This window comes from Triticum dicoccoides, chromosome 5A (genome assembly GCF_002162155.2).
Source record: "Triticum dicoccoides isolate Atlit2015 ecotype Zavitan chromosome 5A, WEW_v2.0, whole genome shotgun sequence".
NCBI lineage: Eukaryota > Viridiplantae > Streptophyta > Magnoliopsida > Poales > Poaceae > Triticum > Triticum dicoccoides.
Window position 1 is genome coordinate 689,368,530 of NC_041388.1, and position 12,298 is coordinate 689,380,827.

The 12,298-nt window shown below is 40.2% G+C and overlaps 1 non-coding gene across 1 annotated transcript; it reads right to left on the reverse strand.

Annotated features, from left to right (window-relative positions):
* Positions 1-1,195: 1,195 nt before the first annotated feature.
* On the reverse strand, positions 1,196-1,306 carry LOC119304506. Its single transcript, XR_005148321.1, has one exon. It is a non-coding gene; the product is annotated as a small nucleolar RNA R71 (small nucleolar RNA).
* Between the last annotated feature and the right edge of the window lie 10,992 nt (positions 1,307-12,298).

A 12,298-nucleotide genomic window follows, 5' to 3' on the forward strand; every position in this document is an offset into this window, starting at 1 on the left:
ACGTATCTTTGTGATTGTGGTTAATTCTAGTAACCGTGGTGTTGCCTATTCATGATTGTGGTTAATTCTCTACATTTCTGTAAACATTGAGCAGTGTATGTGTTGTAATGTTCAGATCAGACTAGTTCTTGGAATTGCTATTTGTTCAGTATCGTACTTGTAAGATATAGTGCATGTTATGTGTGATCAGTGCTAGCTTTGTCCCTGTGACATATATGTTTGTGATATGAATCATCTATCTCCTGTCATATAACTCTGTTCCTTCCGTGTATCTTATACTTGCTAGTTTTGTATACATAAATGTGATCTTGTCTTGTTAATCCCCTTTGTTTAGGATGTTTGCCTGTAGTTTCTATTTTCTGAAATTAAAAAATAATACCAAAAAGACTGAGTAAAATCTGAATCTCCCTGTGCTCTTTGCATTTTCTTTGCCGTCCACTTTGGTTAGTTTAGGTCTATATTTCCTTGCAATCATCATCTGAATTCTTCACCTAGCTTTAGCCGAGCATCGTTGCTATCGCCTAGTCCCTGTGGAGAACACGACACTCGCAGTTTGGGCGTAAAAACCCCACTATACTTACAATTGATTATTTTGGCGCCGTTGCCAGGGACTAGCATCGAGAGATTATGTTGGCTATAGACTAGGTTTATTTTAGTTCCGTGTTTAATTCATCGTGTATTTCATTTTCTACGTTTCTTTTATTTTATTTTCTTTTCCTTGCTGTTGCTTTGGCTTATTAGGATACTAACCTTCTAACTAGTGTTTACTGTTTATGATTGTGCGTAGGAAATCTGAACTATTTACAGATTGATTGACAACTACACTTGGTTGAGAGATGTCTATGCTTCGTGATCTTTGGATGCCAAGCAGCCAGTGCTATCTCGCAGGACCAATTTGGCCATCTATCGAGGCAGAGAATTTTGAGCTAAAGCCTGGTCTTATTGCTTTGGTTCAACAACAACAGTTTGGAGGACAGTCTACTGAGGATCCCTATGAGCACTTACACCGAGTCATGGAGTATTCAGATACAGTCAAGTACCATGGAGTTCCTCAAGATGCAATCATGTGCAGGTTGTTCACATTCTCTCTTCGCAATGATGCTCGTGCTTGGTATCGATCCTTGCCATCAAGGTCATACAGTTGGAATGAGATATCATGAGCTTTATTGGATAAATATTTCCCACTACACAAACAGTCCGCAATTCGAGATGAGATCTTCAATTTCGTTCAGCGTGAAGGCGAGAGCTTGTATGATGCTTGGGAGAGATACAAAGCCTTATTCAGGAGATGTCCTAATCATGGGCTCGAGAGATGGTTAGAGTTGCAGATATTCTATAGAGGATTGACTTTGGACACTCGAGCTTACGTCGATATGGCAGCGGGTGGAGCTATTGCAAACAAGACACTTGATGATGCTTTTCTGCTGATTGAGAGCATAGCTTTCCACCAACTTCAGTGGTACAATGAGAAGCCACCCTCTGATTCATTGGTTTGCTTGCGACAAATCACTACACCTCAGCCACCAATTGTTACACAAAAGCCTAAACCTCTATCTCAGTGTGACAAGATTGAGCTTGCATGGATTATCTTTGATGATGATGATACCATTCTAGTTGACACGCACGCTACAGATCATATGGATACTAGTGTTGGAGATTCAGTTTTGCATTGTGATGATTCTTCCATGGATGAGCCAGAGCTGCAGTTAGTTGCTTTTGATATTGAGGAGAAACCTTTAGATGATATTGATTATGTGCTGCTAGAGCCAGATATGGAGAAGTTCGCCTTCGATGATGTTAGCCGCATGGATTCCTCAACACTTGAGCCTGATATGGAGAGCTTCATGGTTGATTATGGTGAGGTGGATTCAGACGTCAAGGAGCCAAGCTCTACTAGTTCACTTGTTGACACGAGTCCGGTTGAAATTTCTACTACCACACCTCACTTGGTATCTTCAATTGAGGTAGTCCTAAAGCTTCTTCCTAACTATGTCAGGTATGATCTCAGCTTTCTAGACAAGACATGTCATATCGTTGATATTGCCTATGCACCATGTGACTTGTTGTTGATACATGTTCCTGATTTGCTCAATAGATATACTTATATGATAGGGTACTCTATCGATGACTTAGAGGGCATTCTCACTGTCACTTGTATTGGCTTGGTTGTTGAGTGTTCTTTCAGGTTGATGCTTGTGTACCATTCACGGCATGGTGATGAGGAGACGCAATGGGCACACGCGAAGAAGAGTGAAGCTGGAGCAGGCATGGGGATAGAGAAGCAAAAACACAAGAGCTGCAGTTTAGAGAGTGTCGAGCGAGTGCCACATCAAAGCCCGATGAGCTGTTTCATGATCCCAATCTTAATATATCATCCATTGATACATGTTGAAATCATTTGATATTTGGGTTGCTTGAGCCATTTCTTAATGTTATCCCACTGAATTTTACCTTTGACATATGGTGCTTGATGTGAATATGTGAACTGATTTCTGAATGCCTTATAAACTAGTGATCTATACAATGATTGCTTTGATGAAATTAGTGAGAACTATTAGTTTTGAGTGCTCAAATCCCTAGTGCACTAGTAAACTTAATCATTTTCTGCATTTACCTTGATACACCTAGATCACTATGTTCAGATGATGTATTTGTGCCAAGTGTGTTCCCATTCAGAGCAATCACTTTACCACTATGCACTAGCATGCTATGTTCCCTGGATCGGTAGCATGTGAACCAGACATGGTTGAGTGATGATTCTTGTTTTTGTTCAAAAAAATTATATCTTATAATGAATAATAAGTCTGACTACCTACAGTAGCATGTCATGTTCCCTGGATCTGTGGCATGTGAAATCAGGTTAGCTTGGGCAGTAATTAATAAATAAATATGTAATTGTCGAACCTGGTGTATACCATGTTCTCTGGATCGATGGTATGTTCCTTTGGGGAGACAAAGAATTTTTTAATAATAATTGGTTGAGCCAGGTGTATACCATGTTCTCGGGATCGGTGGTATGTTCCTTCGGTGAGACTAATAAAATAATATGTGTGTTTCTTTCAAATTCAATAAGTGGTTCAACCACAATGTTATATCTTTGTAAATAAGTGATTTGATCACAAGATTTAATTCCGGTTCATTTTGTTTTCGGGATCATGCTCTCTTTTCGAACCATTTGGCACAGTCATCACTTAAACTTGTTGATCCTCTTTTATCATTGTAAAAGTTTAAAATGGTCATGCTTACTAGTATCCTACTGCTTTGTAGCACTCTTAACCATTGATTCTCACTAGCAAAGTTCAAATCATGCTTTGTTTGGAGATCTACTTCACTTGGCATTCTCTAGTCAGCTCACTGTTCACAATCTTGCTCTTGTCATATTCCTTTGCTTGAGGACAAGCAAAGATTTAAGTGTGAGGGAACTTGATAAGCACATTTCATATACATAATTTTGGCACATATATACACCATTTATTGATATATGTTCATCCATTCTTACTATGAACTCTGATATATTTGGATGAAAATCATATAAAAGATCATTTACTCGTCATTTGTTTCTTCTGCAGAAAAGTTCACAAAGGCACTATAAACCTCAAGATTCTGACTAAGAGGCCGAAGAATACAAGACAAGGAAGGGAAAGAAAGAAGGGGGGACCTGAGCATGAAGGAAGAAGAAACCGAGGGCCAAACTAGAGAAGGGAAGGGATGTGCTTGTGAAGAAACAAGGGAGCAGGAGGGCCAAATCAAAAAAGTGGCAAATCTAATCGTGGGATCAAATCCCTAGCGCTAGCCACCGATCCCCTTAGGGCCTGGCTTCACATCCCCATCTTCCTCCGCCTCCTTCTCCACCTCCGGCCACCGCCCGGCTAGGCCGGCGTGGTGGTGTGCCTCCCATCCATCAGCGCCGCAAGTCACCACCATCTCCGCCATCTCCACCAGCGCCATCCTCCCAGCCAGCTAGCAGCATCGTCCATCATTCTCTGCCGCCGCCGCGCCACTCCATCAACATCTGCTGCTCCCTCTCCTTGACGCCTAGATGCCGCTCCTCCTTCCCAAACCTTGCCACTGATCCTTCTTCTCTTCTCCATCTACTGCTGCTTCCTCTGCTTCCCTTGTCTTCTTCTTCCTTTGCCTCGCTGCAGCTCCACCTTCTCCCAACCTCTCACATCTTTGATGCTGCTTCCTCAAATCCTGCTGCTGCTCCTTTCTCCTTAATTCCCTCCTTCTCTGAACCATAACTATTGTTCTTCTCTAAAGTCTGAACCGCCTACTACTATTGTTGCTGTTTCGCAAACCTGAGCTTCTTTCCCCCTCTCACTCTTTGTAATTTCTGAAAACTGTAATGTAAACTTTGCGTATTGTTCGGTATACATGATTCGTGCCTCCTCTATGTTTTAGTTACTACAATGTATGTGAAATTGTGAGTGGTTGAGCTGCTCATTGTCGAGTCAGACTTGTACTTTCATATATATGTTTTGAGTCATACGTATCTTTGTGATCGTTGTTAATTCTACTAACCGTGGTGTTGTATATTCGTGATTGTGGTTAATTCTCTAAAGTTCTGTAAACATTGAGCAGTGTGTGTGTTGTAATGTTCAGATCAGACTAGTTCTTGGAATTGCTAATTGTTCAGTATCGTACTTGTAAGATATAGTGCATGTTATGTGTGATCAGTGCTAGCTTTATCCGTGTGACATATATGTTTGTGATATGAATCATCTATCTCCTGTCATATAACTCTGTTCCTTATGTGTATCTTATACTTGCTACTTTTGTATACATAAATGTGATCTTGTCTTGTTAATCCCCTTTGTTTAGGATGTTTGCCTGTAGTTTCTATTTCCTCAAATAAAAAAATAATACCAAAAAGACTGAGTAAAATCTGAATCTCCCTGTGCTCTTTGCATTTTCTTTGTCGTCGTCTTTGGTTAGTTTAGGTCTATATTTCCTCGCAATCATCATCTGAATTATTCACCTAGCTTTAGTCGAGCATCGTTGCTGTCGCCTAGTCCCTATGGAGAACACGACACTCGTAGTTTGGGCGTAAAAACCCCACTATACTTACAATTGATTATGTGCTGAACTCGGAGGTGCCATGCGTTTGTTACTTGGATCGGTCGGATCGTGAAGACGTACGACTACATCAACCGTGTTGTGCTAACACTTCCGTTTTCGGTCTACAAGGGTACGTGGACACACTCTCCGCTCTCGTTGCTATGCATCACCATGATCCTGTGTGTAGGATTTTTTTTGAAATTACTACGTTACCCAACAGTGGTATCAGAGCCAGGTTTATGCGTAGATGTTATATGCACGAGTAGAACATAAAGGAGTTATGGGGGTGGGTATATACATATTGCTTGCTGTCACTAGTTGATTGTTGATTCAGCGACATTGTTGGATGAAGCGGCCTAGACCGACATTACGCGTACGCTTACGCGAGACTGGTTCTACCGACGTGCTTCGCACACAGGTGGCTAGTGGGTTTTAGTTTCTCCAACTTTAGTTGAATTGGTTTCAATGAACAGGGTTCTTTCTGAAGATCAAAAAGCAATCACTATGCTACGTTGTGGTTTTTGATGCATAGGTAAGAACGATTCTTGCTCAGCCCGTAGCAGCCACGTAAAACTTGCAACAACAAAGTAGAAGACGTTTAAATTGTTTTTGTAGGGCATGTTGTGATGTGATATGGTCAATACATGATGAGATATAAATTGTTGTATGAGATGATCATGTTTTCTTGAAGTTATCGGCAACTGGCAGAAGCCTTATGGTTGTCTCTTTATAGCATAAGATGCTAGCGCCAAATAATTGCTTTACTTTATCACTATGCGATAGCAATAGTTGCAAAAGCAATATTTGGTGAGACGACCATATGACGACACATTGATAGAGATCAAGATGATGGAGATCATGGTGTCGTGCCGGTGACGATGGATATCAGGACGGTACTTTGGAGATGGAGATCAAAAGCACAAGATGATGATGGCCATATCATTTCACATATTTTGATTGCATATGATGTTTATCCTTTATGCATCTTATTTTGCTTAGCTCGGCGGTAGCATTATAAGATGATCTCTCACTAAATTTCAAGGTATAAGTGTTCTCCCTGAGTATGCACCGTTGCGACAGTTCTTCATGCTGAGACACCATGTGATGATCGGGTGTGATAAGGTCTACGTTCACATACAACGGGTGCAAGCCAGTTTTGGACACGCGGAATAGTCGAGTTAAACTTGACGAGCCTAGCATATGCAGATATGGCCTCAGAACACTGGAGACCGAAAGGTCGAGCGTGAATCATATAGTAGATATGATCAACATAGTGATGTTCACCATTGAAAACTACTCCATCTCACGTGATGATCGGACATGGTTTAGTTGATATGGATCACGTGATCATTTACATGATTAGAGGGATGTCTGTCTAAGTGGGAGTTCTTAAGTAATATGATTATGAACTTTAAATTTATCATGAACTTAGTCCTGATAGTATTTGCATATCTATCTGGTAGATCAATTGCTTTCGTATAGCTTCCCTATTTAATTTGATATGTTCCTCGAGAAAACTATGTTGAAAGATGTTAGTAGCAATGATGTGGACTAGCTCCGTGATCTGAGGACTATCCTCATTGCTGCACAGAAGAATTATGTCCTTGATGCACCGCTAGGTGACCGACCTATTGCAGGAGCATATGCAGACGTTATGAACGTTTGGCAAAGCTCAGTATGATGACTACTTGATAGTTTAGTGCACCATGCTTTACAGCTTAGAACCGGGACTTCAAGAATGTTTTGAACGCCATGGAGCATATAAGATGTTCCAAGAGTTGAAATTAGTATTTCATACTCATGCCCATGTCGAGAGGTAGAAGACCTCTCACAGTACTTTGCCTACAAAGATGGAGGAGAATAGCTCAACCAGTGAGCATGTGCTCAGATTGTCTGGGTACTGCAATTTCTTGAATCAAGTCGGAGTTAATCTTCCATATAAGATAGTAATTGACAAAGTTCTCTAGTCACTATCACCAAGTTACTAGAACTTAGTGATGAACTATAATATGCAAGGGATAACGGAAACGATTCCCAAGCTCTTCGTGATGTAGAAATCGAGGAAGGTAGAAATCAAGAAAAGCATCAAGTGTTGATGGTTGATAAGACCACTAGTTTCAAGAAAAGGGCAAAGGGAAGAAGGGGAACTTCAAGAGGAACGGCAAGCAAGTTGCTGCTCAAGTGAAGAAGCCCAAGTCTAGACCTAAGCCTGAGACTAAGTGCTTCTACTGCAAAGGGACTGGTCACTGTAAGCAGAACTGCCCCAAGTATTTGGCGGATAAGAAGTATGGTAAAGTGAACAAAGGTATATTTGATATAAATGTTATTGATGTGTACTTTACTAGTGTTTATAGCAACCCCTAGGTATTTGATACTAGTTCAGTTCCTGAGATTAGTAACTCTAAACGGGAGTTGCAGAATGAACAAAGACTAGTTAAGGGTGAAGTGACGATGTGTGTTGGAAGTGGTTCCAAGATTGATATGATCATCATCACACACTCCTTATACTTTCGGGATTAGTGTTGAACCTAAATAAATGTTATTTGGTGTTTGCGTTAAGCATGAATATGATTTGATCATGCTTATTGCAATACGGTTATTCATTTAAAGTCAGACAATAATTGTTGTTCTATCTGCATGAATCAAACCTTCAATAGTCATACACCCAAGGTGAATGGTTTATTGAATATCGATCGTAGTGATACACATATTCATAATATTGAAGCCAAAAGATGCAAAGTTAATAATGATAGTGCAACTTATTTGTGGCACTGCCATTTAGGTCATATTGGTGTAAAGCAAATGAAGAAAACCCATGCTGATGGGCTTTTGGAATCACTTGATTATGAATCGTTTGATGCTTGCGAACCATGCCTCATGGGCAAGATGACTAAGACTCAGTTCTCCGGAACAATGGAGCAAGCAACAGACTTGTTGGAAATAATACATACTGATGTATGCAGTCCGTTGAGTGTTGAGGCTCGCGGTAGGTATCGTTATTTTCTGACCTTCACAGATGATTTGAGTAAGATATGGGTACATTTTCTTGATGAAACATAAATCTGAAACATTTGGAAATTTCAAATAATTTTAGAGTGAAGTGGAAAATCATCGTAACAAGAAAATAAAGTTTCTACGATCTTATCATGGAGGAGAATATTTGAGTTGCGAGTTTGGTCTTCATTTGAAACAATGCGGAATAGTTTCGCAACTCACGCCACCTGGAACACCACAGCATAATGGTGTGTTGGAACATCGTAACCGTACTATATTAGATATGGTGCAATCTATGATGTCACTTACCGATTTACCACTATCGTTTTGGGGTTATGCATTACAGACAACTGCATTCACGTTAAATAGGGCACCATCTAAATCCGTTGAGACGACGCTATATGAACTGTGGTTTGGCAAGAAACCAAAGTTGTCGTTTCTTAAAGTTTTGGGTTGCGATGCTTATGTGAAAAAAGTTTCATCCTGATAAGCTCAAACCTAGATCGGAGAAATGTGTCTTCATAGGATACCCAAAGGAGACAGTTGGGTACACCTTCTATCACAGATCCGAAGGCAAGACATTCGTTGCTAAGAATGGATCCTTTCTAGAGAAGGAGTTTCTCTCGAAAGAAGTGAGTGGGAGGAAAGTAGAACTTGATGAGGTAACCGTACCTGCTCCCTTATTGGAAAGTAGTTCATCACAGAAATCTGTTCCTGTGACTCCTACACCAACTAGTGAGGAAGCTAATGATGATGATCATGTAACTTCATATCAAGTTACAACCGAACCTCGTAGGTAAACCAGAGTGAGATCCGCACCAGAGTAGTACGGTAATCCTATTCTGGATGTCATATTACTTAACCATGACGAACCTACGAACTATGAGGAAGCGATGATGAGCCCAGATTCCACGAAATGGTTTCAGACCATGAAATCTGAGATGGGATCCATGTATGATAACAAAGTATGGACTTTGATTGACTTGCCCGATGATCGGTGAATCATTAAGAATAAATGGATCTTCAAGAGGAAGACGGACGCTGATAGTAGTGTTGCTATCTACAAAGCTCGAATTGTCGCAAAATATTTTCGACAAGTTCAAGGTGTTGACTACGATGAGATTTTCTCAATCGTATCGATGCTTAAAATTCTGTCTGAATCATGTTAGGAATTGCCGCATTTTATGAAATCTGGCAAATGGATGTCAAAACCGTATTCCTTCATGGATTTCTTAAAGAAGAGTTGTATATGATGCAACCAGAAGGTTTTGTCGATCCTAAAAGGTGCTAACAAAATGAGCAAGCTCCAGCGATCCATCTATGGACTCGTGCAAGCATCCCGGAGTTGGAATATGCACTTTGATGAGTTGATGAAAGCATATGGTTTTATACAGACTTGCGGTGAAGCCAGTATTTACAAGAAAGTGAGTGGGAGCACTACAGCATTTCTGACAAGTATATGTGAATGACATATTGTTGATCAGAAATAATGTAGAATTTTCTGGAAATCATAAAGGAGTGTTTGAAAAGAGTTTTTCAAAGAAAGACCTTGATGAAGCTGCTTACACATTGAGCATCAAGATCTATAGAGATAGATCAAGACGCTTGATAAGTTTTTTCAATGAGTACATACGCTGACAAGATTTTGAAGTAGTTCAAAATGGAACAGTCAAAGATGGAGTTCTTGCCTGTGTTGCAAGGTGTGAAGTTGAGTAAAGACTCAAAACCTGACCACGGCAGAAAATAGAAAGAAAATGAAAAGGTAGTCCCTATGTCTCAGTCATAGGTTCTATAAAGTATGCTATGCTATTTACTAGTCCTATTGTATACCTTAGGATGATTCTGGCAAGGGAGCGCAATAGTGATCTAGGATTAGATCACTGGACAGTGGTTAAAATTATCCTTATAGGACTAAGGAAATATTTCTCGGTTATGGAGGTGATAAAAAGAGTTTGTCGTAAAGAGTTACATCGATGCAAGCTTTTTACATCGATCTAGATGACTCTAAGTCTCAATCTGGATACATATTGAAAGTGGGAGCAATTAGCAAGAATAGCTACGTGCAGAGCATTGTAGACATAGAAATTTGTGAAATACATACGAATCTGAATGTTGCAGACCCGTAGACTAAACTTCTCTCACAAGCAAAACATGATCACTCTTTGGGTGTTAATCACATAGCAATGTGAACTAGATTATTGACTCTAGTAAACCCTTTGGGTATTAGTCACATGGTGATGTGACACATAAAGATGTGAACTAGATTATTAACCCTTGTGCAACTGGGAGACTGAAGGAAATATGCCCTAGAGGCAATAATAAAGATATTATTTATTTCATCATATCATGATAAAAGTTTATTATTCATGCTAGAATTGTATTAACCGGAAACTGAGTACATGTGTGAATACATAGACAAACAGAGTGTCACTAGTATGCCTCTACTTGACTAGCTCATTAATCAAAGATGGTTAAGTTTCCTAACCATATACATGAGTTGTCATTTGATTAACGGGATCACATCATTAGGAGAATGATGTGATTGACTTGACCCATTCCGTTAGCTTAGCACTTGATCGTTTAGTTTATTGCAATTGCTTTCTTCATGACTTATACATGTTCCAATTACTATGAGGTTATGCAACTCCCGATTACCGGAGGAACACTTTCTGTCCTACCAAACGTCACAACGTAAATGGGTGATTATAAAGGTGCTCTATAGGTTTCTCCGATGGTAATTGTTGAGTTGGCATAGATCAAGATTAGGATTTGTTACTCTGATTGTCGGAGAGGTATCTCTGGGCCCAGTCAGTAATGCACATCACTATAAGTCTTGAAAGCATTGTAACTACTGAGTTAGTTGCGGGATGATGTATTACGGAACGAGTAAAGAGGGTTGTCGGTGACGAGATTGAACTAGGTATTGAATCTCGGGCAAGTAACATACCGATGACAAAGGGAACAACGTATGTTGTTATGCGGTTTGACCGATAAAGATCTTTGTAGAATATGTGGGAGCCAATATAAGCATCCAGGTTCCACTATTAGTTATTGACTAGAGACGTGCCTCGATCATGTCTACATAGTTCTCGAACCCGTAGGGTCCGCACGCTTAAAGTTCGGTGACGATCGGTATTATGAGTTTTTGTGTTTTGATGTACCGAAGATAGTTTGGAGTCCCGGATATGATCACGGACATGACGAGGAGTCTCGAAATGGTCGAGACGTAAATATCGATATATTGGACAACTATATTCGGACACCGGAAGTGTTCTGGGTGGTTCCGAAGAAAACCGGAGTGCGGAGGGTTGCCGGAACCCCCCCCCCCCCCCGGGAGAAATAATGGGCCTTATGGGCCTTAGTGGAGAGAGGGGGGGCTGGCCTAGGGCAGGCCGCGTGCCCCTCCCCCTCTGGTCCAAATTGGACTAGGAGAGGGGGGCTGCACTAATGTCTACTAAATAGTGGAATCATCACTAAATAAAGTCATGACCTCTCCAAATCCACTTTCATCAATATAATCATCATAAATAGGAGGCATGCTTTCATCATAATAAATTTGATCATCAAAACTTGGGGGACAAAAAATATCATCTTCATCAAACATAGCTTCCCAAAGCTCATGGCTTTGCATATCATTAGCATCATAGATAGTCAGGGAATTCATACTAACAACATTGCAATCATCCTCATCATTCAAATATTTAGTGCAAAACATTCTAATGCATTCTTCTTCTAGCACTTGAGCACAATTATCGGAATCCTTATTTTCATGATAGATATTAAAAAGATGAAGCATATGAGGTACCCTTAGTTCCATATTTTTTTAGTTTTCTTTTATAAACTAAACTAGTGCTAAAACAAGAAACAAAAAAATTCGATTGCAAGATCTAAAGATATACCTTCAAGCGCTAACCTCCCCGACAACGGCGCCAGAAAAGAGCTTGATGTGTACTACACAACCTTCTTCTTGTAGACGTTGTTTGGCCTCCAAGTGCAGAGGTTTGTAGGACAGTAGCAAATTTCCCTCAAGTGGATGACCTAAGGTTTATCAATCCGTAGGAGGCGTAGGATGAAGATGGTCTCTCTCAACCAACCCTGCAACTTAATAACAAAGAGTCTCTTGTGTCCCCAACACACCCAATACAATGGTAAATTGTATAGGTGCACTAGTTCGGCGAAGAGATGGTGATACAGGTGCAATATGGATAGTAGATAATAGTTTTCGTAATCTGAAAATATAAAAACA